This window comes from Cheilinus undulatus, linkage group 14 (assembly GCF_018320785.1).
Source record: "Cheilinus undulatus linkage group 14, ASM1832078v1, whole genome shotgun sequence".
Lineage (NCBI taxonomy): Eukaryota > Metazoa > Chordata > Actinopteri > Labriformes > Labridae > Cheilinus > Cheilinus undulatus.
This window is the reverse complement of record NC_054878.1, coordinates 41,792,728-41,799,915: the sequence shown is the minus strand read 5'-3', so window position 1 is coordinate 41,799,915 and position 7,188 is coordinate 41,792,728. Positions and strand designations below refer to the sequence as shown.

General features: G+C 38.5%; 1 protein-coding gene across 2 annotated transcripts in view; it reads right to left on the bottom strand.

Annotated features, from left to right (window-relative positions):
• Positions 1-298: 298 nt before the first annotated feature.
• The window catches only part of dnajc5ga (DnaJ (Hsp40) homolog, subfamily C, member 5 gamma a), a 31,432-nt gene continuing 24,542 nt past the window's right edge, over positions 299-7,188 (bottom strand). For both annotated transcript variants that reach the window (XM_041805334.1, XM_041805335.1), the window contains one exon: positions 299-6,747. The gene's annotated coding sequence lies outside the window, so the exon portion shown is untranslated. The remainder of the gene's footprint in view (positions 6,748-7,188) is intronic.

Here is a 7,188-nt window from a genome sequence, read left to right as displayed (position 1 = left end):
ACATGTTGAACATGGCATAGTTGTAAACAGCTCAAAACATGGCCCCTTTGGTAGCATTTGTTTATGCAGAAATAACAGCTTCCCCCTCATCTTCAGATGACATGACTACTGCTGAATGACATCACCTACAAAGAACCTATACTATTGAATCTCTGAAACCACTATTTTAAGGTGCAAAAGTTACAAATTTTTGTTTTTTTATATTGAAAGCATAAAAATGCTTTAATATTCACGCTCAAGAGTGTTGTTTACAAAACTGCAACAACAAAAAACAGACAAAATGCTATAAAATCCCCCTTTTTTATTTGGTTGTATTTCATTATAACTCATTTACATATCGTCCACAGAACCACGACAGTAAGCGACAAACCACCCTGCAATAAAAAACTCATCTTCATTGACATCATTAAATGAGCTCTGATCTTTCAAAAACTTAAACTCCCCAACCAATTTTGGTGGATTGTTTCACTGTTTGCATGAGTACAGGGAGAGCCAACATAAAATGAATAACCCACCTGTCCTCCAAAGTATGAGCTAAGTGTTTTTAGCATAAATTAGCAAGTCGTTTCTATCAATAAACTGTGCTAAAAGGTTAGCATGGACAAATGCATGGATTTAGAGTTGGAGCTAATCTTTTAAAACCCAAATTAACAATGTCTAAAAATATTCAATGTAATAATCAGTATTTATATGTAACAAATTAGAAAAATAAAAATTAACAAGCACTGTTAAAACAGAAATAAATGCATAAAACATGTCCATAAAACAATTAAGATGTTATTTAGCTGTTATTAATTATTTACAGTTAAAAAAAATAATAAATAACCTATCTTCTTTGAGTGCTTCATGGCCTTGTCACTTTCACAATTAAGTGTTGTATTTTAAGAAGATATGAACAGAAATCAGATAATAAATGTCCTTATAAACACTAGAAATGATGGGCTGGGCTTTTGTTGGACTAAAATGATGACCATAACGTTTGCAGAAAGTTCTTCAAGCAGACACAGATTACAAAAACATAAAGCTATATAAATCATGACAATGTTTAAAGAGTGACTAAACCCCAAGCCTCCTTTTTTAGCTGAAAATAAACATATATGCCTATTTAGAAGCTCTGTTCATCAATATTTGAGCGCAAAGTATTCAAATTCTACATTACATGTTAGAAAATATGCATAGTGACTGCCCTCTACAGGTTGAAACTCGCTACTGCAACTGAATTTTTCTATTGGCTGATCTGGAGGCAGGTTACAAATGTGGTGCCAAACAACAGCCGATAATTGAAATCCACAGGTTACAGTGGGCTCCACCAATAAGACATGTATGTGACACTCTACGATTGTGGGTAGTGTAGTTCTTATCCACAAAAACTGCATATAAAGCATGATTTTCTCAAAATAAAGATAACTTACAAGCTTGTGTCTTCTGCAAGCGTACCATCTTTTCCCAATTTAAAGCCTCTGTCTCATAAAAGACTTTTACAATTAACAGGTGACATCAAGAGTCCTTGGGTAACTGCGGGCCATGCTAGTCAAAGATGTTGCATTGACACTCTAAGGTTAAATAAATGTGAGCTTTTGTCTTCTACAGCAATGGTTCTCATCTTTTCAAGTCACTACTCGGGATGCTATACAGTTATGGATCTTGACAACACCATTAAAAGTGCACTTTTTCAGCAGCTCTGGTTTCCGGGAGTAAAATCTGCTATTTAAATCCCCAATAGCCGTTTTGTAACTTCCTTATTGGGGTTGAAGACCCCAAACACAATGAATGATCCATTTTAATGTAAAAAAGACCCTCTTGTAAAGGCTTAACCCCCTTAAACTTCCCCTTTAAATAACGGCACGGCAAGCAGCCTACTAAGTTATTAAGAGAGCTGACAGGGTGATGGCTCAGTTGGTAGAGCGGGCGCCCAAATGCTGAGGCTATAGTCCTCAACACACTGGTCACAGGGCCGATTCCTGGTCTTGTGCATGTCTTCTCCCACTCTCTCCCCCCATGTTTCCCGTGTCCCTTCAGCTGTACCATCCGATAAAGGCAAAACACCTAGAGACATGCAGGAGTCTGCAACCTGCAAGAGCCATCATGCATGCAAACAGCATCCTAACAGCCCTATAAGACAAGTAATGCCACTAGAACAGGTGCTGTAGTGTAAAAACATTGGTTCTTGTTCTGCAGGAGGACATACCATCGTTTCACACTCAGGTAGCTTGTTGTGAAGCTACCTTTGATGGTTATGGAATTATGGCAAATAGTCAAATCTCCAAAAGAGATTGTGTCTCTTTTGGAAACTGTGTCTGATGGTGATGGCATGAAGGAGTGAATAAAATTCCAGCATGGATGCACCTCAGCTGAAACTCAGGTTTAGTTACTTTAACTGTGCAGGGTTATGAATATTTTGTATGTAAAAAAAAAAAAGGATCATGTAAATGTTTGTCCGCATTACATCTCCAGGCATTAGAGAGTTATGTAAGCCGTAAGGAAATGTATACTTGGTTTTCAACAGTGCATTCAAAGCCTCAGCTTGACCAATTAAAAGAAGTTATGCCCTTTCAGCTCAACACTGACCATGAACAGCTCTGCTTTGTTAGGTCAGTGCTCTTTAACTTGACCTAGAGTCAACACAATAATGTCAAACACAAGTGTTATAACCTTCAGTGAAAGGAAAGAGGGAGTTATAAAAAGCAAAATGTGTGTTTTGATTTAGACCAAAGTGTATGAACCTCTTAATAAATCATCAAACAAGACCCCTGGTGGTTACTATGAGGTTCTGTGAGACCAAAAACCTTGATCTAGATTCACTAAGATTCGCACATTGGGAAAGCATGATCAGAAAACAAAAGAAACCTCGCAAACAATGAACGTTTCCACCAAGTAAAAGTGAAGAGTAAAACTTTTTAAGAATGAAGCTCCTGCTCACCAGTCATGGTCATGAATCTGCATGAAATTATTTTTCATAAGTCAAACAAAACATCCACAAATACTCTTTCACATATCTTGAGACTTTAAATAGTTGCATCATGAGTTTGCTGCTCTGCCACTGCTGCAGTAATTTTTCAAGGCACGTCACTGTCACCATCACATCACAAAGCTTGTATTTTTTATTTTTTTTTTTCAAATAACTAGAACTCAAGAAAGAGAAGGACATTTAAGATGAAAAGAGACAGATTTAATGAATTAAGCTAAAATGAAAGTGCCTGAAATTTTCAGTAGAGGTTAACTGCGTGGTAGGAGCCATTTTTGAGGGCTGAAAGTGAACAAACTTTACATTTAGAAAAGGACACACAAGCCACCGAGATGCAAAAAATTAGAAATATGACAGCAGAATAAGAGCCTGTGACCATTGATGGTGCTTTTAGATCTGGGGTGCCAGTCACCTCAAATCAAGAGTGCTTCTCACCAGTGGCTAATTGTTGACTTCTGCTTCCATCAGTTGTATCTGTGTTTAAAAGAGCACTATATGCTTAGTATTTTCATTTGTTCAAGGAAAAAAATGACAAGAAAATGTAAAGAATTCCTGTCCTGGCATTAGCTGCAGCTCTAGACCTGGAAATTCACTCCTTGTAAAGGCAAGTCAAGCTTAGCTGGGAACGCAATGCAAAAAAAAATCACACTGATTTTGAATTTGCTGTGTACATACTTTGCCTCCATGAACTTTTAGTATTCTTGTGATCTTGCATCTACAGCTGCTCTGCTGCACCCAATGGATGAGGGCACACTCCCCATCGGAGAAAAAGCAGATGGAGCAAGTGGGAATATGGGGCTAATGTGTACAAGGCCTTAGCCTCTCTGCTGCCATTGTTGTTTATAAAACTGATAACATCAGTCCCATCCTTTCTTGACTGTAATCATTCAGTGAGAAAAGAAACATTGATGACTGCAGTGCTGTAAAAAAACAGTTCAAAAATCATCTTTCAACTGAGAGCACCCTGAGCTTAGTCCGAAAAAAACTAGGCATTTGTGTTTTGTTGAAAATGCGCATTGCAGCAAAAACAGCCAAATGGACCAAGACAGTCTGTCTGCAGACCATCCATCTCTAAAGGCCACTCTCACAGACAGTTCATCTGAGACGGCATACATCTCAGGATGGAAATACATGATTAAACTTTCAAAATAACTAAATAAATAAACTCGGATTACACTTCTATTTAGGGTCAGGGTATGAGAAAAGGTAACAGTAAAAATTAAAAGTAAAAAAAAAAGTGATCTGAAAAGCCCATTTTCAAGTCTTTTTAGAAGAGCAAACAGTCTGCTTACAGAAATAAAAGCTCATCCTCCATGAAAACATTCTAATGCAGCAAGTGTAGCTTACATAGCTTCATTGTCTGCAAAGCTAAGTAGATAACAATGCTACATAGCAAATGTAGCTGATGCACCAAAGGCCTAACTCACAAAGCAGCTATGAAAGCTATCTGTATAACTGAGTTAACTTAAACTACATTTTCTAAAGCCAAAGGTTGCTAAGGCTAACTTAGCTATAGATAAAGGTGCTCTATGGCTAACATGGCTACACAGCCAACATAGCTAAAGCTAAACTCACAAAGCAGCTATGTAAGCTACATATCTACATCATCTGCATATCATATTAGCTACACTTGCTAAAGCTCAAGGTTGTTAAAGATAACTTTAGATAAAGGTGCTCTACAGCTAACACAGCTAACATAGATAACGTAGCTAAAGCTAAGCCCAGAGAGCAGCTGTGTAGGTTATGCAGGTACATAGCTACACAGCCAACTACATAGCCAACATAGCTAAAGTAAAGCTCACAAAGGAGCTATGTAAGCTACATATCTACGTTATCTGCATAACTAAGTTAACTTCAGCTACATTTGCTAAAGCTCAAGCTTCCTAAAGATAACTTAACTACAGATAAAGGAGCTCCGTAGCTAACATGGCTACACAGCCAACATAGCTAAGGCTAAACTCACAAAGCAGCTATGAAAGCTACATATCTACATCATATGCATATCATATTAGCTACACTTGCTAAAGCTCAAGGTTGCTAAAGATAACTTTAGATAAAGGTGCTATATAGCTAACACAGCTAACATAGATAAAGTTAAGCCCACAAAGCAGCTGTGTAAGTGGTGCAGGTACGTCTTCTACGTCTTTGTCATGAATGTAACTGCCAGAACTGAATAATGTTGAATTATAAAAAAATAAAAAATCTAAAAGACTTCCTTTCTGTGATATAGAGTCTCAGATGAATGGTCTGTGAGAGTGGTGATCACAGATGTACGGTCTTCAGCCAGACCTTTCTCCAGTGGACACAGGCCCTAACAAAGGGACTGGCATGAAGCTTTTTTTCTAGGACCAGACATCAAATAGATAAATCCTTAAGCACTCCATGCATATTTTATGAAAAACTTCAATGATATAAGTGTGACTTTCAGATCAAGAAAATGGATTTTTAGAGGCTTTACGCCTCGATTAGAGCGATTATAAGTTGGCTGGCTACATACAGCTGTTGCCTTTGGTCTAACTGAAACACTGACTGCAACACAAGAAGGAAACTCAAATAATTTAGACCAACAAAATGTGATTTAATTAAAATATATTCTAGTAAACACTTAAATGCTTCTGTTGCTCACTTTCAGTCAACAGATAATCGAGGGGGTATTTCTTTAGCAAAGGGTGGCACATGACATATGGGCTGGTTTAATCTGTCTGTATATACTGTTAATGTGTGTAACCAGAGTCTGCTTGGTCACTGAGGTTATGTGAGGCAGGTTTAGGTCTATCACACGTTGTAGTGTAATTGCAGTGCTGTACAGAAGGGGGCATGCTACTGGGGAAAAAATGCATGCAGGGGGGGTTAGCCTCGACTTTACAGCTCTGGGTTTTGGCTCAGACATTGAAAGTCACAATGTTTGTGTAAGAAGTCACTACTGCTGCATATGCCACATCTTTGCTCGCTCTTCTTTGCATTAGTGTCCGTATTAAATGTAGTGTTGTCCAAGTTTAAATGCTAAGAGACGCTACAGTTTGTCCTCCATGAAAGGCTATTTCTCAGATTATTCTTCTCCAAATGACTTGGCAGCAAGAGCTCATGTAAAGTCTATGGGTTGATGTTTAGCAGACACTGAGAAGGAGGGAGCGGAGGAAAAAAGGTCCACAACACTCAGGTAGTCGTGCTGCTGGCGTCTTTTCTTACTTTCGTAATCCAATTCCACTCTCTGGTTGTTAGTTTTTCTTCTTTTTTGAGGGATAAACATAAAAAAGAAAAAATGCTCCTGTTGGTGACAAGCAGAAAGAAGAAACAGTTCCAGTCCTCATCTGGATCGGGTTTAAACAGAGGACAAGCTTTCCTTGATGTCTTTCGCCCTCATATCTTTTCTTTTTGCCATCATCCTGCCAAGTGTCACATCCCCGTTGTTTGTAATGGATGACAGGAACAGATTAATGAGGTCAGTATGGGCACGCTGCCATGCGAACTGTTGAAAAATCACATCCAGCCGAGGCGAGGCGAGGCTAAAGTACATGGCAAGCTTGGAGAAGAGAGGATGGCTTTTAAACAGATTTTCTAAATTTATCTCCAGGAATTCCCCTCAATTCATTGAGCTCCATGGAGAGAGAATAAGAGCCTCCAGAGTGCCCACCTTACAGGTGTAATCCAGAGGTATGGTCAGGTCATGAGGGGTCAGGATTGAGGTTCTGGCCCAGGGTGGCTGGTGGTTGTGGGCTGGTTGATCTCTGTGTCGCTGGCAGCAGTCGAATGTGGCTGGATCATAACAGGAGCATGACAGGCTAATGAGAAAGAGAGGTAAAGTGAGTTTAAACAGATACTGTAATCACTAATTAGCCCAGTAGCACATAATATAATAATAATAAACTTTATTTGTATAGCACCTTTAAAAACAGAGGTTTACAAAGTGCTCTGACAACAAGCAGAATCACAGTTACAAAGCAAAACACAACAGCAAAAGCATCACAAGAAAGAGAAAACCCCAACAACAGAAGAACCCATGAAAAACTCAGCCAGCAATGTAACTCCAGCATCATAAAAACTAGCAGAACATTTTAAAGATAAAATGGTGTCAGCTTATAGAGACATCATAAAAACCCAGATATGAAAAGATTCTGTCATAAAAATGAAGACCACGAATAAAAATAAAAAATAAAAACCCAGAATGACCGAGACCAATCCAGGCAACACAGGAACCAACTACATGAAAGAGACCTAAGGAC